Below are 24,307 nucleotides of genomic sequence, written 5' to 3'. Positions count from 1 at the left end.
AATCCCAAGACTCAATGCCACTTGATTCAGTGTCTCACCTCTCAGCCACCAGTATGACCTTCCTCCCCTCCGCATATATACTTGTGGAAATAGTAAGACCACTGTTTCTGTCAACATGTGTGCTAGCTAATTTTATGTCAGTTTGATACAAGTTTACATTATCGGAAAAAGGGAGCCTCAGTTGCAAAAATGTCTGCAGGAAAACTTGTAGGGCGTTCTCAGTCTCTCTCTTTCTCTCTCTCTCTCTCTCTCTCTCTCTCTCTCTCTCTCTCTGTCTTACTACATCTCTCCCTCTCTCCCTCCTTTCCTCCCTTTTGTTTTGTTTTGTTTATTGAAACAAGGTTTCTCTGTGTAACAGCCCTGGCTGTCCTAGAACTCATTTTTTAGACCAAGTTAGCCTTGAACTCACAGAGAGCCTCCTGTCTCCTATGAGCTCCGATTAAAGACATGTGCCACCATGCCTGACCAGAGGGTATTTTCTTAACTAGTGATTGATGGAGCAGAGTCCAGCCCATTGTAGGTGGTACAACTCTGGGCTAGTGATCCTGAGTTCTATAAGAAAGTAGGCCAAGCAAGCCATGGGGAGCAAGCCAGGAGGTAGCAACCCTTTCATCGTCTCTGTATCAGCTCCTGCCTTCAGGTTCCTGCCCTGTTTGAGTCCTGCCCTCACTGCTTTTGATGATGAACTGTTATGTGGAAACTATGAGTGAATAAACCCTTTCCTCCCCAAGTTGCTTTTGGCCATGGTGTGTCATCAGAGCAATGGAAACCCTAACTCAGACAACAGGGATGAAGCCTACAGCTCAGAGGGTCTACTGACATGCCCATGGTTATAGAACCCTAGGAAGGGTGCAGGATGCAGGCTAGGTTTACCTGACCCTGAATTCTATTCTCCCTCCCTCAATCAAAGCTGAATGAAGTGGGCTAGAAAAGGGCAGGACTGAATAGGGTTGAGGGTATATCCCAAACACCTCTGTGCCATCAACAGTTTCACAGGCTCATCTACTCCCCTCTCCCCACCACGACCCCCTCTCCTAATCCCCTCCTCCCACCCCACACTCTAACTTCTGCCATGTTTCCTACCTTCATAGTTTGTGTCCATCTGCCTCAGTATCTTGTCTGTTTGCTTCTCTGTCGTGAACTCGTCCTCAGGCATCTTCATCACGGAGGACACCATCTTGTAGATGGCCTGCAAAGGGGCATCTGTGACTGTGCTCTGGAGGATGGAAGGTGGGTTATGGTCCTCGCTCAGCTAACCAAGGAGCATGGACAGGGCAGAGTCAGGACCCTTCTCTCATCAGAACAAGTCTCACAGACAAGGTGCTAGGCAAAGGGAGCCAGGAAAGTTTAAGTGACTTTCAAGAGCACAGGATACAGCTGGGGCGTGGAAGAATGGAGGGCTCCTTGGTTCAGAGTAGAGGGGAGGTTGTGTGGCAAAGCATCTGTCTGAAAGGAGGATCTTTGGTGGGGATCTGGGAAATCCTGGAGGGAAGGTCAAAGGGGAAATACATTGAGCCCTGCCCACCCATGGGTCCTGAATTTGCAGATTCAAAGAACTACAGGTGGGAAATAGTCTAGAAAATGAAACTGGAGGTACACAGACAGTTTCTTGTTATTTCCCAAATAATACAAATTATTATTAACATCTATAGCCATTGTATTAGGCACTGTATATAACTACTTTACTTATTTTATGGATGTATGTAATTATTTATTTGGGGGAGGTGATCTCATGTGGAATCCAGTGGACAACTTGTGGAAGCTGGTTCTCTTTTCCTACCATGTGGGTCTTAGGGATCAAACCCAGGCTGCCAGGCTTGGTAGCAAGCACCTTTACCCACAGAGTCAGCTCACTGGACCAAATACAGAGATGGTTTAGAGCATGGAGCAGGACTGATGCAGGGTGCACATAAGCATCACTCCTGTAAAGAATTGACTGCTGACTCATCCTTTAGTGTGTCATTCTGATTTCTATAGGAAGCCCTATAGACAGCTAATGTGTGTGTATGTTATACATGTGTGTGCAGATGAACACCCACCCGTGCAAAGGCCAAACAGGAATACCGGTGTTCACAAGATTCCCTTTTCTCTCTCACTGAACCCGGACAGGGCTTACCATTGTAGCTAGGCTGCCTGCTCAGCAAGCTTCTGGGACTTACTTGTCCCCTAGTTCTAGGGATTCAGGCATGCTCAGCCACTCCTGACTTTTCCATGGGTATTGGGATCAGAACTCATGTCCTCATGCTGGGTATCAAGTGTTCTTCCCCACTGAGCCATTTTCCCAGTTCTTGCTTTGACAATTCTTAATCACCTATCTGAGCCTCAGATCTCATTAGAGGTTGAAAATAAAAAAAGACCCGTTTTATAGAATTGTGTGAATAAACCTGATGGATGAGCTCAGCTGGGGCCTGATGTCCAGCGAGCAATCAATAGATGCTTGGTTTTTATTGTTACTCTCTGCAAAGATGCAGTTTTTTAGTACACCAGGTAGCAAGTGGGCAGAGGAATGACCTGGTGTATGGGGCCATGGATAGGGGTCCTGGATCCCTGCACTCCCCATGCGTCAGGCCCTGTCAAGTGCAGGTACCTGCACTATCTCCAGCATTTCAATGCAGCTGATGTAGTCATTGCTGTCTAGGTCATACATGCTGAAGGCCCACTTGAGCTTCTGTTCCAGCTTGCCCCGAGAGGTCATGCTCAGAGCAATGATGAATACTCGGAAGTCGATGGAGCTGTCACTGTTGGTGTCACAGGTGTGGAAGACATGTTCAGCGAACTTGGAGGCTTCTCTGTAGGGGAAGAAGTTGGCCTAGATCTTGAAATTGTCCACGGTCAGGTGGCCAGTGGGACAGTCATTGAGGAAGTCCTTGTACCACTCTTGAGGCTCATGGTCGGTGAACTCCCTGTGTTTCCGCAGGTCCTGCAGCACCTCAGGACCCAGCTTGCTGTTCTGCTTGCCCATGGCAGCTGGCAGTGGAGACAAAACCTGCAAGGTCAAGACACAAGGTGAGCTGTGGATACCTGAAACCCAAGTCTGGCTTCCTATCACACCCTACGACCATGCTGGCTAAGCAATATCCTCTGTATGTCCAGTGACTTCCATTACAGCAGTGGTTCTCAGCCTTCCTAAAGCTGCAACCCCTTAATATAGTTCCTCATGTTGTGGTGAAACCCAAGTTATAAAGTCATTTTCGTTGCTAATTCAAAAATGTAATTTTGCTATAGTTATGAATTATAATGTAAATATCTGATATGCCAGAGGGTCTTAGGTGACTCCCTGTGAAAGTGCCATTTGATCCTCAAAGGTGTTATGATAACATAGGTTGAGATCTTCTGGACCAGAAGAACTCAAGACCATGATAGTGCAAGTTCTGACTTTTAGCATTTCCAGGATGGCTCTCCTCAGGAGGTACAAAATGGTTCTATATAACAGGGCAAAGCCCAGAACACTCTAGGAAAGACAGAAAGGATATCTTTTTTATGGCTAAATACAGTCTACTTGGAGCATGCATGCAGAATCATAGTATAAGGGGACAGGGAGAGGCAAGCTAAAATCAGTGGAAAGAAGCTTTGTCAAATGTCCTGTAAGGGTTAAACAAGAGGCAGGATTGAGACAAACCCTGAGCTCATAAGCTTGGAGCAAAGGGGTCTCATGGACCCAATCCTGACTCTTCACTTTGAACAGCTCGTTCTTTTTCTCGTGGGGGACCCGGTGCGTTTGTTTCCTTTACACAGATACATTTGCTGATGCTGCATAGTAAATAAATCCTGCCTGCATAGGCAGATGTTAGTGGTTCACATTCCTACCTAACACAGCTAGGGTAAATTTAGAACTAGGTTGACACCCATCCTGAGTGGACTCAGGGATGATACCAGAAAACAGAAACATGGCTTTGGCCCTTCAAAGTTCAACTTCATGCAACCCTAATTTTATAAATGACATTTAAAAACCCCATTCTTACCAAGATTTCTGGGTTAATCTGGGTAAGTAGGGTTTCATGGGGATCCAGGTATTAAAGCTTTGAAGCATGTTGACAGTAGGCTTTTAGACCCCCCCAAGACCTCCCTGTCCCCCTCCATATAATACTGGGACAAGTTACCAGCACGTGCCATGCTGTTTTAACCCTAGAAGAGACACCTGAGAACATTATGAGAGTCCCCACTCTTTATTATGCCTATGAGATATTGTTCTGCCAGGGAGATCTAGAATTGGCATCAATTAGTTGGTGAATGTCCATGTGAATGTTAACAGCCGAAACAGCCCCCATGGAAATTCAGGACTGTGCTTCATTGGCCAGCACACCCCACTGCAGTCTCCTACAAGGCCCAAGTGTGGGATCCTGCAGTGATTGGCCACTGGACATTAGTACTCGTTCACTTCGCTACCTCAATTTGGTTTCTTTCTTTCACAGTAACACACCTGCATAGCTCAGTTATTTTTGAAATGTGTAGAAGAACTAGTGTGGGTGAGTCTCCTCTACCCAAGTCCCAAAGGAAATCACTCTGAACTTCTCAGAGGCTTATGAATTCTATGCACTAGGTGCTAGGTCCTGTTAAGGAAGATGAGACATGCACTCAGTATTACCTGCTACCGCCCCTGTCTTCTTCACCTCTTTCCCAGGATGTTAGCTTTCTATGTACAGATTTTATTTACTTATCTACACGACTAGGAGATATTTAAAGTTCCTTGTCCAACACAGACATATGGCAGCTTGATATTGCCTTTCAATGCACACATTTACTTATCTAAACACGTCCTCCCCTGTACAAACAACCAACTCAAATGTCCACAGTATCTTGATCAGAAATAATCATCAACTCAGGTAGCTGGGTGCCACACATCTGTAATTCTAGAACCGGAGGGTGGAGGCAGGATTATCAGGAGTTCAAGGTCATCTATGACTATATAGCAAGTTCATGGCCAGCCTGAGCTACATGAGACCCTGTCTAAAAAAGTTATATTAAAAGAAAGAGAACAGGAAGTCCAATAGTGGTGCATGCCTTTAACCCCATCACTCAGTGACAGTGCAGACAGATAGGAGTTCAATGAAGGCTACCCTGGGCTACAGAGCAAGTTCTAGGATAGCCAGGACTACACAGAGAAACATTGTCTCTCTCTGAAAGACATACACACAAACATAGACCGGGGGGGGGGGGGGGGAGAGAGAGAGACCGAGAGACAGAGAGAGATCTTCAAATGGAAGATTATGCACAAGGGCATGTGGTGATTGATGCCATCTATGAGAACAAGTCTGATGGGTTTGTGAGTGGAGGCCTCCTGTGGAAGAACTTACTGGAAAGGTAAAGTTGACTGAAGTGGGGAATTGGCTGGATGGACAGGTACCTTGTAGGACCTTTTGTCTTGTTTTCCTTTGTAATTTTATTTGTTTATTTGTTTTCTGAGATAGGGTCTCATGTAGCTCAGGCTGGCTTCAAACTTACTATGTAGCTGAGGACGACCTGCACCCTTACCTTCCTGCCTCCCCTGTCTAGCAGTCACAGGTGTGAGCCACAAAGCCTGGCTCATCTGCAGGCTTTTTGTTGTTGTTGTTGTTGTTTTAGAGACAGGGTTTCTCTGTGTACCCCTGGCTGTCCTGGAACTCACTTTGTAGACCAGGCTGGCCTCGAACTCAGAAATTCTCCTGAGTCTTCCTCCCCAGTGCTGGGATTAAAGGTCATTTGCAGTTTAAAAATGTCAAAAATTGTCCATGTGTTCTTTTCCTTTTTTCTCTTTCAAAGCTTTAAGAATATTTATTTATATAGTATGTAACAAATGTTTTTCTTCTTATATAATACATTGTGAGATTGCCTGGTACCTGCAGAGGCCTGAATAGTATGTCAGATCCCTGGAACTGGAGTTACAGAAGTTGTGAGCCACCATGTGGGTGTAGGGAACAGGACTGAACTGAGGTCCTCTGCAAGAACAGCAAGAGCCCTCTCTCCAGGATCCCAGTCCCCTTAGATTTTATTTTCTACTCAAAGAAGAAGCATCCCCAATTCACAGTGGTCCAGCCTCAATCTCTTGACTGGTGGCATGTCTAAGAACCTCTGAGTTGATAGAACACTATAGGCTAAGCCCTGTCTGGGAGGGGCTTAAGGAACAAGAAATGGAAACAAGCCTTGGCCCTGGCACATAGCTCTCATCCCAGCAGTCAGAAGGCATTGGCAACCAAATAACTTTGAGCTCCAGGCCAGCCCTGTCTACAGAAAGAGTACCCTGCCTCAAAAACAAGAAACAAAACTGAAAAGGCAGAACTACGGTCCTGGAGGGCCTGCATAGAGGGATGCAGGCCCTCTCAAGACCGCCCCCCCCCCCAGTGATGACGGACTGCCAGATCCTCTCTTTTCTTGCTACACGCACTTCCTACCTCACAGCCTTGCTTCTACCAAGGTTTAGTGTCTTGAAAACTTCTCCAGCCACAGAGTCTGCCCTAAGAGGACAAATGTGACTGCTGGTGGCTGAGGGGTCACCACAGGCCTAGGATAAGCACACAGATGAAGAGCTAGCTGCTCTCCATGGAGCCCACTACCCAGGGCTCTAATTCACACCCCAACACAGCGTAGGAGCATATCATGACTCTTTGGGAAGGGATATAAATACCCTAGTTTTATTGTAGGTAATTCATTTTGGAAACTCAATTAACAAGACACATTTAAAATTGAAGCCCCACTGGGAACACGGAAGTGGAGGTAAGAATAGGGTAGCCAACAGTGGGAAGGTGGTACACCTGGTCATGTTTGGTCCAAAGAATCCCTTAGTAGAGAAGGACAGGAGATGCAAAAAGAGATGTCTGGGGACAATCCAGTAATATTGATGGAGAAGGAAGGGAGAAAGGAGGGGAGAAGGAAGGAAGGAATGAAGAAGGAAGGAGGAAGGGAGGGAAGGAGGGAGGGAGGGAGGGAGGGAAGGAAGGAAGGAAGGAAGGAAGGAAGGAAGGAAGGAAGGAAGGAAGGAAGGAAGGAAGGAAGAAATGAGGGAGAGGGAAAAGGAGGCCAGGGGAAGGAGAAGGGAACTGGAGAACCTAGAGGAAGGGACAATGAGCTGCGCCCAGGATGTGGCGACTAGGATGTTACTGTCAGAGGCAGGCCCTCAGGAGGCCCTCAGGCAGGAGAAAAAACTGTGAAACAAGGTGAGCAAGAAACCCCAGAAAAGAGGGCAGAATTTGGGGTGGTAGTATTGGAGAGAAAAGACCTAGACCCGGTGAAGCCATGTAGCTCCAAGGCCCTCACCACTGAACCATTCACACAGGCAAACTTACAACATGTCTCTGGCCTGTAGTTCACTTAGAAATGTCACCCATCAGATATATCTTGCTAACCAGAGAACTGACCATCAGAGTGCTGCAGAACCTCTCCTAAGTGAGCCAGGACCTTACTCCAGGTTACCCGGCTATGGGATTGTGCTGGTATGACAGTCCCAGAGAGGGCAATGTGGAAACAGCTGCATTGCCACCATAGCTAGCCCTGTGCTTGTAGCTCCTCTTCATGATAAACAGCCCTGCACCCCACAGCCTTGCCACAGACCCTTGGTTTCCAGCTCACACATGCAGCATCCACTCACCTCATTGAACACACATCACTGCAGTGTCTGTGATTTGTCATCTAACAGAAGCTACTAGAATGCCAAACTCCTTGTACCTGCTCTGCAGATATCTGCCAGGAGGAGGCTGCAGTGCAGACAGCCTTGGAGGTGTTGGAGGAGAGGCTTCATTTCCCTTATTTCCCATTCCCTTCCCAATGGCTTGAAGATCTGCTCCTTACCAAATATTTCAAAGGAGGGAGCTCCAGAACACAGGGCTGTGCCTCTGCCCAGCCTTTGCCTCCTCCCTGGTATCAGGCTGCTAATTAGAATGCATGCTTTGCATTTGTTTATGGCATTCTTGCTGTTGTGGTTATAGTACACACACACACACACACACAGACGCCCTTGTTCCCAGGATGTACTAATACTAATTTGGAGGCAGGAAGAACTTTGACATAGCTAGCATCCAAGCAGATCCCGAGTGACCCTCTGTGGATGCAAAGAACAAGGCGTAAGCATCAGGAGGATGGAGACCACCCGGGAATCTTCAATCCATGTTTCAGGGCTATCCCTGAGGTGTTGAGGGTTCATGGGATGTAGAAAGGGAAAAGGAAGGGTCTGAGCCTCAGGACCTGGTTCTGAGGAGCAATGGCTTGAAGATCTGTTCCTGCATGCAATGTCATTTAAAGGAAGGGTGGTGACAATAGGAATGTGTCTGGCCATCTTAAGCACCTGGGACCAATGGCATAAGCAGTATGAGATAAGGAGGAAGAGAGAGTAGGATTGACCCTTTTCTGAAACTCCAGTAAAGAAGGGCTCTATGGCCGGGCGTGGTGGCGCACACCTTTAATCCCAGCACTCGGGAGGCAGAGGCAGGCGGACTTCTGAGTTCGAGGCCAGCCTGGTCTACAAAGTGAGTTCCAGGACAGCCAGGACTATACAGAGAAACCCTGTCTCAAAAAAAAAAAAAAAAAAAAAAAGAAGGGCTCTATGTAAAGAAGCCTCAGTCCTGGAGGGACTCCATGGAGCATAGTCCTCCTGCCCTGCCACGTTCCACTACACCCAGATGGGAAAACACACCTTTACAATGCTAAGTGCTGCTGAGACTCTTGAATATCCAGCAGCTATCCCTGAGCCATAGGAACTCTCAGACAGTGCAGTCAGTGACAGTGAACCCCCTTCCTCTCCAAAGGGGACAAGGATTCAGTACAGATGCTTGGGACAGAGAACCAACAGTCATAGAGCAATCTAGCCAAAGAACCCCCAGGGAGGACAAGAAAGCAGGCTCCCAGCAGCAGAAAGCCCCCCACCCCCACCTTAGCCTCCTTGACAGATACACTCCGTCACCTGGGAGAATGGATCACCAGAGAAGCCCATACTTGAGCAGGCAGTCAGGACCTGCTCCAGTGTTTTCCAGTCTCTTGGGTTCTTGAAGTATAGATGCTTGAGTCATGCTGGATTGTGGTCCCTACTCTCAAGTGCCCTGCACTACAATGGCACATTTCTAGGCAGGAGAACTAGGTGCTCTGGCCAATAGATGGAATTTAGAGTCAAAACTGTAGGCCCGGAGGGGATGTTGGAAGAAGACAGAGCCTCCAGGGAGTAGTAAGCGGTCTCACGTGGTTCAGCTAGGAGTTAGCAGAATGAGTCTCATCGAGAAAGAAAAGACCTAGGTTAGAGCTGGGCTCTGTCCTTTGGGTTTTGATCTATCCTGGGCCCCTTCCCTGCTAACATCCTGAGAGGCAATGAGTTTTCAAGGTACGTTTATCTGGTACCCAAAGAAGCTCCTGGCCAATACTGTGGCTGTCAAAGCCATGATCTCTTAATGCTCACTTTCATGAACCTGCTAAGTGGAGCCCACAAATGCTGGCGGCCTCATAGATGCTTCCTGGCACTTGGCCATAGATGCCTAACAGAGACCTGGATAAAATATTTAATATGAGGGACCTCATTTTAGCTCTCCTGGAGGCACTGAGACAGCAGCAAAGATGTGTGATGGGCTCAGTGGTACACACCCCATTATCCCTCTGTCATTCATTAAGCAACTGAGCCAGCCTTAGTGATGTTTATTTGTCTGGGGGAAAAAAAACCTGACCAAAAAAAGGAATGCAGTTACAGAAAAATCACTGGGCCAGCTCCCCTGAAGAAATACCTACCTAGCCCTGGCCATGAAACTAACCCAGGCTTCATTGATCAGACAGCCCTACTTTCATCTTTTTATGGGGGAGGAATGAGGGTCCATGGATCACACAGCCACCTCCCACTTGTTTAAAGCACTTCACATTCTAGCAGGGATTACATCTGACATACAACAGCCTTGGAGCATCAAGGACATGTTATTTCACAGTAATGGGAATTGGGGAAGGGAGCTAACAGCTCCTACCCCTTCTCCCAGGGTCTGTTATGCTCTTATTGTCCTTAACACACTGAATTGTAAATTAAGGAAAGAGCAAACAAGTACCTGGGAAACTCTGTGAAAATATTTAACCTGAGCATTGTACTGCTAGTAAAAAGCTTTGCTAACAGCACAGTTGTTCTGTCGCTGGGAAAGGCCCTTGGGAGCTCCAATGTCCCATTAACGACAGCTCAGTGCTGGCTAGAAACACGCATGGTACAGTTCATCCCACCACACAGCAATCTCATCAGTCAGACTGCCAAACTGCAAGGACTGCTAGACATAGACCCTGGAGGGAAGGTGGTGGGAGACGTGGGTACCAAAACCCTATGAAGTCCTGGACTCAGGAGAGACTGGGTGCATCCTCTGTGAATTTGAACTTCAACAGACCATCTGGACTTGGCTGATGGAGAGCCTGTTCCATGTCAGGTGGAACGGAAGGTGGCAGGGGAAAATCAGCCTCAACTGTGCTCTTCCTTACAGTGACTGGCAGAATATTGTTCCTCTTCCTCGTCCTCCTCATCCTCATTTTCGTCTTCCTTGTCCTCGTCCTCCTCCACCCTGCTGTAGGTGAAACTCAAACAGCCTTAGCCTCCACTTCAGTGCAGCCCTCTGCAGAAGGCCATCACCTGAAGGAGATGCACCTGGAGCCACACAAGCTGCACTGAGGCTGGACAGACACTAGAGGGCAAAGGCTGGCAGATTCCCTAGCCCTCTGCACACACCCCTTTCAATTTCTAAACTAGGCAAGAAACCATAGTAGGTCTAAACCAGAGCTTCTCAATGGGTGGGTCCCAACTCCTTGGGGATTGCAGGACTCTTCATAGGGGTTGCCTAAAACTATCAGAAAGCACATATCTATATTACAATTTGTAACAATAACAAAATTTACAGTTATGAAGTAGCAATAAAAATAATTTTTTGGGTGGGGTGACCATGACATGAGGAACTGCATTAAAGGGTCACAGCATTAGAAGTTTGAGAACCACTAGTCCAAACTAAGTAAGTCCTTAGGGTAAAATACACAGTTATTGGGCCTGCTTGGAATACAATGGGTTAAATTCAAAGGCTGTGGACATTGTTCACCCCGTTTCTCTTTCCTCTTTCCATGTGGTTGTAGGAAAATCTCATATTATATATGAATGTCATCATATTTCTTGGACAGCGCTGGGCAATACCAAGGACTCTGGAGCTGATGCCACCACACAGGGATCCTATTCACAGCAATTAGCATCCTATGACATCACTTTACTCACTGATACCAGGAGAAAGAGATAATGTGTTCCCATCCCACAGTCCTCCTCAGGTCCACAGACCTATCCTGCAAGGGCTACCTTGGACCTCTCTGGAGAAGCCAGCTATAAGGGACCAGAAGCCTGAGTCCAGCCAGGGAGGCAGAGGCTACAGTGAGAGAGGTACCCTCCTCTTCTGAGTGGGACAACAGCCAGTCACGCAGTGAGATCTATGGGAGGGAGACTAGAATGTTACTGCAACCTCAGCCTGCCATCTGAACCATAGATCCCATGTCACAGTACTAGTCACTGCAAAACCATCCTGACTCCCAAGCCACATTCCAGGAGCGCACACTCCCAATTCCCCAGAGCCTAAATGACTGTTTTAAAAAAAGGCAGCAGAGCCATTGAAATAACTCCCTGGGTAAAGGCACCAGGCACCAAGCCTGATGACTTGAGTTTACACCTGAGAACTCACGTGGTAGGAGGAGAGAACTGAATCCCAGAGGTTGTGTCCTCTGACCTACATTCACTGGATCACTTGCCCACCACACACAAACTAATCCATATGCATAAAACTTAAGCAACAAGGTAAAAGTGCAATGTAAAAGGAGAAAGAGGGGCAGCTGGCAAGGCTGCATGGAAAGCCTCACCCTACACTGACAGACCTCTCTCCCTCTGCTCTTTCCCAAGCACGAGAGGCCCCACAAGAGTTGGGGAACCAGAGAAGGTGGAGAAAAGAACAGGAAATCCCCAAGAACTTTTTATTAACAGAAAAAGCTACTGTAACAGGATGGGAGCCATGTGGGTGACTCTCCTCACCAAGCTAGGCTCATCTGGGTCACACCAACTCCAGTCACCCAGGAAGCTCCTACTCACACCCTGCAGGCTGCTCAGACACAAACATCCCACCACTCCTTGGGGGTGGATTTCCCAGACTCCATGGTCACTCTCCCCAACATCCCGAATGGAATTTCTGACCTTCTCTTAAGACTTACACTTTTGGGACATCATTACTGTGTTTTTCCCCTCTTTGGGCCCTGGTAAATATGTTTCAGCCCCAGGGTCTCTGCATCTGCAGATCCTCCACCTCTCAGCCCTTCTTGCTGTCTGTTTCAGAGAGGGTCAGTCCTTGGGTGTATGTGCTTCTCTTGGAAGAGGCCTCTAGGATTAGCATCAATTCTCATCTACCTTCAGACTCTGGTCCTGTTTTGTTTAGAGCACTTTCTCAGACCAGGTACTGAATTCCCTTCTCCTCTTCTCTTTTCTTCTCTTTTTTTCTCTTTTCTTCTCTTTTCTTCTCTTTTCTTTTCTTTTCTTTTCTTCTCTTCTCTTCTCTTCTCTTGTGTGTGTGTGTGTGTGTGTGCAGGCATGTGTGTGTGTATGTTACAAACTATATTAGTTAGATTTTTCCTGCTATGAACAGACACCATGAGCACGGCAACTCTTACAAAGGACAGCATTTCATTGGGGCTAGCTTACAGGTTCAGAGGTTCAGTCCATTATCATCAAGGAGGGAACATGGCATCATCCAGGCAGGCATGGCGCAGAAGGAACTGAGAGTTCTACATCTTCATCTGAAAGCTGCTAGCAGAATACTGACTTCCAGGCAGCTAGGACGAGGGTCTTAAAGCCCACACCCACAGTGACATGCCTACTCCCACAAGGCCACACTTACTCCAAAAGTACCACGCCTTCTAATAGTGCCAATCCCTGGGCTGAGCATATACAAACCATCACACACACCCTCATGCACACACACATGCACCCTCATGCACACACACATATGCACCTTTATACACATACACATGCACCCTTATACACATACACACATGCATGCTTTCCCATGCAGGATACAGAGGTTGACAAGAGAATGTTTTTTCCTTCTTTTTGCTTTTCTTTACTCTGCACTTCTCCCAAGACAGGGTTTCTCTGTGTAGCCCTGGCTATCCTGGAACTCACTCTGTAGACAAGGCTGGCCTCAAACTCACAGAGACCCAATTGCCTCTGCTTCATGAATGCTGTGATTGAAATTGTGTGCTGCCACTGCCCAGCTATATTTTCGTTTTAAAAAAGATTTTTAAATTTCTATTCACTTGTATGTCTGTGTGTATGTATGCTTAGAGAGGTGGGAAGAAGTCAGGGCTCTGCAACTGAAGTTACTGGTGACTCACAGAACCAGATGTGGGCGCTGTGAAGTGAATTCACAGTACTACTTGTTTGTAAGCGCAGAGCCAGGTCTACAGGCCTCAGAGTCCTGCCCCTGTTTTTGAGTCAGGGCCTCTCAATGAACCCAGAGAGTACTATTCACCATTTTGTGTAGACTAGCCAGCCAGAACTACCCTAGAATTGGTTCCTGTTGTCTCTATCCCACAGTGCCAGGGTCACAGCAAACAAGGACATATGTGTCTCTTTACTTGGATGCTGGGGATCTGAACCCAGGTCCTCATACTTACACACAGGGAACACTCCACCTCTCAGACTGTTGGGCACTGCATTTCTATATTTAATACTTTGCCACCGTGAACCCCCACAGTGCCCCCAAACAAGGCAGGGTACACACACTGTTTATAACTGTGAGTCAGGGCTGCATGACATTTCAGAGGCTCAGCATGAGGCCCAAGAGACTCTTCCTATCCTGAAGATTGAAACACTTTGTGACCTCCAGGGTTAGGGACTCAGGAAGGAATGTGATGGATATGGGTGAATTAGTCTTCTAGAAAGCTCCATTCTGGCACAATAGTGACAGTAGAATGGACACGCAGGAATGTGTCACACTAGGGGCTGTTCACTTCCCAGATGCTGATGTCCCTCCTTTTGGACAACAAACCAGCTATGGGGTCCCAAGTAAGGCTTCTTGTTCCTTCCCAAGAGGTCATTATCATCAAAGATGCTCATCACCAGACCAGACCTTTTACAGGCCTCTGCATCTGTATGGGACCAGCAGGACATCTGTGCAGCTAGTTCCCTGCGGTGGAGGAGGGGAAAGCAAAAAGCAATGTGTGGATGTGTGCCAGGGCCAGAGCTAAGGAGAACTCACTGCCCTGCAGCACACAACAGCTGCCCAATGAGGAAGTGATAGTATCCCCACAGGGACAGAGGTTGGCCAGCTAACATGGAGCACAACCAAGATGACCAACCCAAGCAGACTAGGAAGTGGCAATGGGGATAGCTGGAAAGACATGAAAGGCAGGGCAGATCCAGGCCCTCACGTTCCTCACCTAATGTCCAGCTTTACGGAAATCTTGGGGAATTAGCAAGTCAAAAATCTCAGGACACAATCGATGCTCGACTTCACAGTAGAAGCTCAAGGCTGAGCCAGAGGAACAGACACCTGTGTTATACAAATAGTCTTCTTCCTGTGGGCTGAGTCCACACCCTGTGGTTTTGAGACAGGGTCTCATGTATCCCAGGCTGGACACTGAACTCATTATGTAAAGGACGATGACTTGAACTCCTGATCCTCCTGCCTCGGTTTCCCAAGGGCTGGGGTTAGAGCCATGCACCACTGCATGCATTTTGTGGTGCACTTAGGGATAGACTTTAGACTTCAGTGAATCTTTGGCAAGCATTCTACCAACAGTTGTAGCCAACTCCAGCCTATCTTCCCTCCTCTCCCTCCCCCTCCCGTTTTCCTGTGACAGAGTCTTTTTTTTTTGAAACAAGGTTTCTCTGTGTAGCCCTGGCTGTCCTGAAACTTGCTCTGTAGACCAGGCTGGCTTGGAACTCACACAGATCCATCTACCTCTGCCTCATGAGTACTGGGATTAAAGGAGAGCCTCACCACCATCTGGCTATGATAGAGTCTTTCTATTCAGCCCAAGCCAGCCTTGAACTCAAGACACTCCTCAGTCTGCTGAAATTACTGGAGCACAGCATGCCTTAAGTGCTCTTTTGAAGGATATGTAAGACATTGCTACAAGCAGGAGAGGGCAGAGGCCTCCAATTCGTTCCCCAAGTCCCTCTACAGATGGACGTCTTGTGCAGTCAGTCCTGGTGGGATGGAGTCAGAATAGGCTTCTCTGCCTTGCTGCTCAGCACCCAGGCTCAGGTTAGCACATTGGCCCCAGGCTTGATGCAGCAGGTTTTTTGGGATCCCTGAGACAGCTATGAAATGACTCACACATGGACTCCTGATTGGCTGGGATGACAGGTCATATCAACTGTGTTCTGATGCTGCAGGCCAAGAAGCCAGGAATGGCCTTTCCCCCAGTAGCCAGGGGAATGGCATGGGGCCTCTAGGACTGGTTCTGCGTGGTCAATGACTCAGGCTGCCCTGGCCAGTGGCCAGCACCCAACACTCCTTGGAGGGTCCAGCAGTAACCCAAGGGAGCTGAGCCAGGCCTAGCATAGAACAGGGTAGAATATCTCTCAATGCTCCTGACTGAGCCTATGTGTGTCCCTCTCTAAAAGGAGCTGTAGTTTACTGTGTCAGGCTTCAATGGGACATGCAGATTTGGTGGTCCCTGGGTCAATCCCTGCCTACAGCCTTCCCTTCTAGCCATATGTTCTTGCTACCTTGATTTCTTTGAGTCCTGTCTCCTTAGCTGTAAACCAAGAGTGAAGGTCCCTGTGTGTGGCGTTTACAGCCTATTTCTATGAAAGGAAGGGAAACAGAAGCTATGAGGAGACAGAGACAAACTGAACCACCAGGCAAATGCTCAGTGGGGACATTGGAGGACTTTTACTGTGAAAGACCACAGGCTTCCTCAATGAGCTCCATCTGAGTACAGCACCCTGTGAGGAGGGAAGCCAATGACCTGAAAGGCTTCTCTTGCAGGTCACACCTAGCGCAGTGGCATTAAAAACCGTGTTCTGCGCTGGTAAAGAGCCTAGGGTCACTGTGATCTGGAAGCATCCCTGGGTAGGACCAGTGATGTCTTACTCCTATACTTCAAAGAGGAAATGAGGGGAGGGAAGGAAGGATGTAGCCAGGGAAACATCAGGGCAGGGAGCACAGAGGCTCCTGTTTCTGAGGGGCAGGTCTAGTACAGGGGTCCAAGAACCAAGGGCTTGCCAGACACAGGGGTTGGGTTTCAGGAGGAGGAAGGCCCCTTCTCTCATGGCAGCAGGTATCCTGGGAAGTCCATGCCTACTGTTTGGGAATAGGAGTGTGAGGGTTAGGGACCCTCAGGCAGTGGCTCACACTTCATACCATACATATTGCAAAGTTTACAGACACACACACACACCCAAACACCCCTTCACCTACACAGAGATGTGTTACCTCACTGACTACTCAGAGGCTCCCATCCCTCCTGGCTCCAGTGAGAGCCCAGGAGGAAAAGCTGTTAGAAGGAGGACTCCTTAGAGTACCACATAGGACTCCGGTAGATATCCCCCCTGGGAGCTCGCTATTCTTACACACAGGAATATGAGTCCTTTGCTCATTCATCCATCCAGCCACCTTTACCAACTATGCATGGACTTGGCCTGAAGGTGTGCTGAGCGAATGACCCTAACCTTGGGCAGATGGAGAAGATGCTGACTGGTGGACAGGAAAGATGGATGCTCAGAGGAAGCCTCAGTGTGCTCAGAGGTGAGTCACTATGACACAGAGAGAGCAGGAACATGTGGGGAAATTAGGGAGGGAGGGAACAGGTCATTACCTACAACCACTGAGTTGTCACTCAGTATATGCTGAGCTGTGAGCTATAGGCTGTGACTCATTGCAACCCCATCAGTCTGACCCATCTTCCCATCTTCTCTGGCTACGAATATCTCCACTGCTTCTGTTTCCATCCTGATGGCTGCCACTGGGCCTTTGCTCCCACACCTTCTTCAGGCTCTCTCCGAGCTCACATCTCTTACCTCCTGGAATACTTTGTCAAAAAGGGAAGCCTCTACACACAACCTTCTAAGCCTAACCTCTCTCCAGCTTTACTTTTCCCAATATTATAATGAGTTCAAGGCCCAGGCTTTACTTTGCTTTTCTTTGCCATTAGAAGCCAGAGACCTCAAGCTCACTGGGGACAGAGCATATTCTCAATACATGCTGAGCACAGCCATATGGCGTGCCAAAGTGGACAGCTGGCAACAGGCTGTGCCCCAGACTTATACATGCTTTCATGCACAGGCAGGTGGGTGGGAATGGAGGAGGTGCCCATCATCAGAGAGATCTTTCTACTGATCATCCTCTGACTTCTGACCCCATAGCAAAGTTCTGACATAAGATTAAGAACTGTCTGACCCAGACTCTCCTCATTCAGTGCCGAGGTGTGTGTGGCTACAGAGGAGTCACTTTGTGTACACCAAAGCATCCAAGGGCCTCAGGATGAGAAGAGGCACTATAGGCTAGACCTTGTACTCCTCTGACCTCTTTGTCTGCTCCAGCTTCCAGACATCAGTTTCCAGGCTTGAATGGACCCTACCATACACTTGTGCATGGATGGCATCTGGAGTCGAGGACCCTGGGGCCTGGAGGCATGTATGCAGGTGACATTCAGTCATATAGACTCAGGAACTGCTCTCTTTATCCCCAGCACTGCACACGATATTCCATTGTGTCTATTTTTGATTGAGGAGACCCAAAGACCCTCTTTCCAAGGACAAGGGCCTCTTTCTGGGTATCTCCTTCAGACTCCCTGACAACCTGGACAGAGTGTCTATGGAATGTGGGGGAGTGAAGAAAAAGGCAGCAGGAGATATCCTCTCCCTCCAGGAGATGAAGGCCAGAAAGGAACTCCACCCACAGGAAGTCCTGAGGACACCCTGTGCCATGAAATTCCCTCTATGAATGCTGTAGGAGCTTGGGTGTCTTGGGCTGGGGGTAGGGGTGAGGGAGACCCAGCCACTCCCAGTCTGCTGGGAACTGCTGGTCTAAGTCTCTAGGGAATTAGCTGCATTTACCAGAAGCCAGGGAGAGAAGTACTGCTTGGCATTTGCCTCTGCATCTTGCAGACCTCTTGAGGTAGTAGCCATTGGGATTAGAAAGAACCATGACACATGCACAATCTCTGAAACAATGGTGGTGATGCTGGCCTCATGGTTCATCCTGGTACTTACAGGGTTCTTCTTACCTCTCAGCCTCAGTTTCCAGACCTCCTCTGAGATCACTGAAGAGGCTGTCCCCACAGTATCTACAAATGGAATCCCTTTAATCCATAGCTCTAATGCTCTGCAGGCCTATTGGCTTTGAGGTGACTTATCTAGGGTCAAGTGGAAGCCAAGGCAGAACAGGGATCAGAACCACTGGGGGATGATGCACAGGCTCGACAAGCTGTTAGACCACGCCCGTGGAAAAGAAGACCACAGGTCACATAGGGCACTGGCACCTGGGTGAGCTCACAACATCCCTTCACTTGTCCCAAGTACCCAAACAAAGCTGATTGTGTGTGTGTTTACATGTGTATGCACGTATGTACCATGTGTGCATTTGTGTATGCATGTTCTATGTGTGTGTTTGTGTGTGTGTGCATATAATTCCTATGATCCCCCATTAACAGAAGCCTGGTGAGATACTGGTCACCCTCAGCTGCAATAACATTGTCACAAAGCCAGTGTGGGTGACGGTCATAGCCATGGCTCTCTGGACTCAGAATATTAATTATAACTCAACTGGTGACTGGGCTATCCAGATGCAGCTGTGTGTTGCTCCTGGACCTTTTCCCTTCTGGTCATTAGGATGGTTGATGGAGCATCCTGGCTGGGCTTGGGAAGACTCCAAGGAGCATCCAAGGTCCTGCTCTGGACCTTACTGGGGCTGATCCCAGCCAGACCTTTTCCTCAAAGCCCATATTGTCCAGACATGCTTCCCTGGCTCAGAAAATGGCACATAGAAAATGTACACATGGAGTAAAAATATATCCCAACACAGACAGCACACTACCGTCACCAATCTGGGCAAAGATACACACAATCAGCATCATGAATATAACTTAGCCCCCTGTAGAGCCAGCTCTGAAGGCCATCTCTTACATCCCTGTCTGCTGCCCACATGGGGACTGGAGGCCTCTTCCCAGTGAACAGTATTATGGGACTGTTCCTAAATAGTTTTGTACCTTACTCAGAACTGTTATTGTCCCCTGAGATCCTGAGGACAGACCAAGGAAGGAGGCCCTCTGTTACCTCCATTTCCTTGAGAGGGAAAATGGGGCTCACAGGGAGGCTAGTAATTGACTCAAGAGCTAAGTGGAAGTCAGTATGGGACCTGAAAGTCCTGTCACCCGAGCACAACTTCTCTTCCTAGGCTACAGCACTGTCTCAGTTTCCCCTTATGGTGCAGAGTCTCTCCATTCACAGCAATGATCATACTTGCAATGTTCTTACTGAACCAAGCACTGGTTTGCCCCAGAGCCTGTTCTAAAGAGCAGGAGGACCTAGGACTTCCCTTGCTCTGCAGACTGGGGGTAGGGGTGGGGACTGTGTCTGCCCTCCTCCCACCCAGCCAGGTTGACTGGACACCATGAAGTCAAGAGGGCATCACTTCATTCATTACCTTGCATCAATGCGTAGCCAGGAGCTATAAACAAAGCAGGCACTCAATACTCAGTGCTTTACAAAGGACTACCCCTGAATTCAGACTCAGACCAAAAATCCAAGATCTAGACTAGAAAAGCCATGCACTTCCCTAACAGATATGTGCACATTAGGGTGGGAATATGCACGTTAGTACAGGTACCCGTGGAGGCCTGAAGAGGGCACCCGATCCCTCAGAGCTGGAGTTATCAGTGATTGTGAGCCTCTCAAGATGGGAGGAACTGAACTAGGGTCTGCTCAAAGAACAGTAAGAACTCTTAAGCAGGGACCCACCCCACCAGTCCCCATATGTATTTTTATTAGATATTTTCACTATTTACATTTCAAATATTATCACCTTTCACGTTTCCCCTTTGAAAATCACCTATCACTTCCCCTACTACCTATGCTCCCCAACCTACACACTCCAGCTTCCTGGTCCAGGCATTCCCCTATACTAGAGCATAGCACCATCACAGGACCAAGGGCCTCTCCTCCCATTGATGACTGACTAGGCCATCCTCTGCTACATATGCAACTGGAGCCTTGGGATTCTTTTTGGTTGGTGGTTTAGTCCCAGGGAGCTCTGGGGGGTACTGGTTGGTTCATATTGGTGTTTCTCCTATGGGGCTTCAAACCCCTTCAGCTCCTTGGGTCCCATATGTATTTTTAACTGACTTTATTTTAGAGCAGTTTTAGGTTCATAGAAACATTGAGAGACAGGCACAGAGACATTCCCAGGGCCAATCTGGTCAACACCCTCCACCAGAATGGGGCATCTGTAGCATGGACAATCATTGTCCTCACTCGGTCTACAGCCTACACAGCATTCATGCTTTGAGCTGCATGTTCTGGGTTCACAGATGCATGTCTTCTACAATGTATACAGACCAGCTTCACTGACCTCAGATACCCCGTGCTCTACCTTGTCCATATTTTCTCAAAGTGTTTCAAAGCCCCCAGATTCAATAGGTTCCAGGAGTTTTGATTTGACATTCATGGGGTCAAAGTGCAGGCAGATGGTGGAACCTGTGGAAGGTCATCAGACACACAACCTGGTGGTTGCAGCAGAAATCACCAGACAAGTAGGTATACAAACAATGTCAGCTACTGATTTCCTCATCCTGCCTTCCCCACAACCTTGGTCAAGAGCCATGCTCCAAGGGGCTCACTGAGGGAGAAGAGACTCTGGGACATGCCATGTCACTCTTGGCTAAGTGGAACACCCACAATGCAAATTCCTCAGCCCAGGCCCTGCTTTATGTGTTAACCCTTGTTAACCAAATTGATTACAGAGTACACATGACATGATTTCATGCAGTCAGGAAGAAAAGTGAAATCATGATACTTGCACAGAAACAGAAGGAACTAGAAATCATTGTTAAGCAAAATGAAGCAGAATCAAAAAGGGAGGTATGTGTGGTGTGTTTGTATGTATGCCTGTGAATGTATGTATATGGTGTTTGTGTGCATGTGCTGTGTGGTGTATGTGTGTGTGTATGTGTGTGATTGTAAGTATGTGGTATGTGTGCATGTGTATGTGTGGTGTATGTGTATATATGTGAATGTATCTATGTGGTATGTATGTGACTGTGTGGGGGTATGTGTGGTGTGTGTATGTGTGTTACTGTACATGGTGTGTGTGCATGTGTATGTGTGGTGTATGTGTGTGAATATAAGTATATGGTATTATGTGCGTGTTTTTGTGGGGGCATGTGTATGGTGTGTATATTGTGTTTATGTGTGTGTGCTTGGTGTATGTGTGGTACATGTATGTTTATACGTGTGGTGTGTGTGTATGTGTTAATGTACGTATGTAGTATGTGTGACCTTATTAGCAGAGACCCAAGAGGACGTTCTTTCTGTATCCCAAGAAAATGACTGTTGGCCATGTTTCTGTTTTGTCTGTTGGGTTCTGAGGTTACAAGTGTGTAAAACCACATCTTACTTTCAATTGCATTTCAGTCATTGGGCACAAGCTGTTTTTACAGCCAACTTGTTGTGGTAAATATTACTTGTGGATTTCTTACCACCACATAAATTATAGATGTATGAAATAATAATAATAATATGAATAAGAGAAAAATAAATGATAATAATCTAATAATAAGAAATAAAATGAAATAATACTATGTATATATATATATAAATTTTAGAAATATACATTTTATATAAAGATTTATAGATATATAGATTTATAGATAATATATTGATATATATATTTATTGATATATAGATAGATGTATAGGTGTATAGATATATACATATAGATATGTACTTATGTAGATTAATAGGTGATATAGAGATATATAGATGTATAGATTGAAGATATATAGATGTTATATGGATATATAGATGAATAGATAGATATAGAAATATGTAGATCGCTATATCGATATATTGTTGTAGGTTGAAATGTTACATAAGGACAGGTCACTGTATTGACTGTACTGATTAAGATATATAGATGGTATATACATATATAGATGAATAGATATAAAAATATGTAGATCGATATATCAATATATTGTTGTAGGTTGAAATGTTACATAAGGACAGGTCACTGTACTGACTTAAGGGAGTGAGGAAGATGGCAACCCAATAAGAACAAAACTGTGAGCTAACCTGGACACTTCAGACCTCCCAGCCAAAAACCAAGGAGCATCCAGAGTCTGGCTCATTGCCCCAGGCACATATGTAGCAGAGGACTGCCTTATCTCTCTGTCCACAATGGGACAGAAGCAGAATGTACTTAAATAAATAAAAAAATTAATTAAAGAAGGAAAAATGAAACGTAATTGAATATACATACATATATATATATGTTATCTGGCAGAAAAAAAATGGCATTAATTCAATACTCTTTGACCTTGCTCCTGTGTGCAATATCAGTTGCTGTGATCTGTAACATGACACACAACTACAGCCAATGGCCTGTGTCACAATCATCTGAGCTGACTAAACCCTGAAAGAGCATTGGACATATCTCCAAAGTAAGAAATTCAATATTGCTTGGGCCAAGCTAAAGTCCCCAATTTACATATCTATCAATCTGGTCTGTCTTCATTCACAAGACATGAATAAATACATGCTGGAAAATTACAAAGTCGCTTACCCTATCACCATCAGGTCTTTTTTTTTAATGGTGACTCCAAGGTTAGTGATAACAGGTGTCTCAGCCGGGCATGGTGGCGCATGCCTTTAATCCCAGCACTTGGGAGGCAGAGGCAGGCGGATCTCTGAGTTCGAGGCCAGCCTGGTCTACAAAGTGAGTTCCAGGACAGCCAGAGCTACACAGAGAAACCCTGTCTCGAAAAACAAAAAAAAAAAACAAAAAAAACAAACAAACAAAAAAAAAAAAACCAGGTGTCTCACAAAAAGTGCCTCACTTGGCTACCCGTCCAGTGTAAGGAGAAAGAACAACCTTGGGATAAATCACACATCGGGTTAAATCTAAGCTGAATACTTAGCTTATATAGCGCCATTCCATTCCATGACGTTGGTACTCGATAATGTAATAAGGACCAGCATTTATCACTCTCTGGCTAATGACTCTGAGCTCATTTATATTGTCAAAGAAGGTCTTAAATATTCCAACAAAGCTAAATTACAAGAAAAACACTCTAACCCCAAATGTATGGAGATGACAGAGTTCCTTAAAGAGGAAATGACCAAATCACTTAGAGAAATCCAGGAAAACACACAAAAAAAAAAAAAAAATGTAGAAAAATCAATGAATGCCAAAAAGAAGGCCAGGATAACACAAACCAAAAAGTAGAGGAAGCCAAAATTCCTATAAATAAAGCCAAGAAAGAACACACCAACGGGTGAAGTAAACAAAACTATTCAATACATAAAAGTGGAAATAGAAGCAAAAAAGAAAACTAAAACTTAGGAAATAGTGGAAATAAAATTTAGGACTGCAAAAAGGAACTACAGAGGCAAGGTTCACCCACAGAACACAGACATGGAAGAAATATCTCAATCATTGAATAAGCAATAGAAGGAATGGGTAAATCAGACAGTGAAAATGTTAAGTCTAAATCTTCCTGATATAAAATATCATGGAAATCCAGGACACTGTAAAAGGACTAAACATAAGAATACTTAGGGAGAGAGGAAGGAAAATCCTCCTCAAAGTCTCAGAAAGTATTGACAACCAAATCCTAGAAGAAAAACTTCCTAACCTAAAGAAAGCACAAGAATCATCAAAACACCAAACAGAAGGGACCAAAAGAATAAAGTCTCTTCCCTGTGTAATAATCAAAACATACAGTTCAAGGAAAGAATACTAAGAGCTGCAAAGGTAAAAAGCCAGGAAAAACATAAAGGAAGATCTATTAAGATCACAGATGTCTTCTCCTTGGAGTCTGTAGACGCCAGAAGGGTTTGTACACATGTGCCGCAGAAACAACAGATGTCTGGATTTTAATATGTAATAAAATGACTACACCGTAAATGGAAAAAATTAAGATAGTCCACAATAAACTCAAATTTAAGCAAACATACAGACCTACACAAAGAGATAGAGGTAGAATCTAACCCGAGGAAGTTAAGGATACACATGAAAACATGGGTAGTAAATAATCTACTGTCTACAAAAGAATGGAAAGCACACACACAGCCCAACACCAACACCACCCGCAGCTGCAACAACAACAACAAAATACAAGGAGTTAGCAATCACCATTTATTGACTCA

At 46.3% G+C, this 24,307-nt stretch overlaps 1 pseudogene; it reads right to left on the bottom strand.

Annotated features, from left to right (window-relative positions):
• Positions 1–24,307, bottom strand: part of LOC147001185 (hippocalcin-like protein 1) — a 32,154-nt pseudogene that overhangs the window by 3,504 nt on the left and 4,343 nt on the right.

Source organism: Mus caroli, unplaced genomic scaffold (genome assembly GCF_978045245.1).
Source record: "Mus caroli unplaced genomic scaffold, Mus_caroli_1 scaffold_14, whole genome shotgun sequence".
In the NCBI taxonomy this organism is placed as follows: domain Eukaryota; kingdom Metazoa; phylum Chordata; class Mammalia; order Rodentia; family Muridae; genus Mus; species Mus caroli.
Note: the sequence above shows the minus strand (reverse complement) of the source record. Positions and strands in the feature narration are given on the sequence as shown.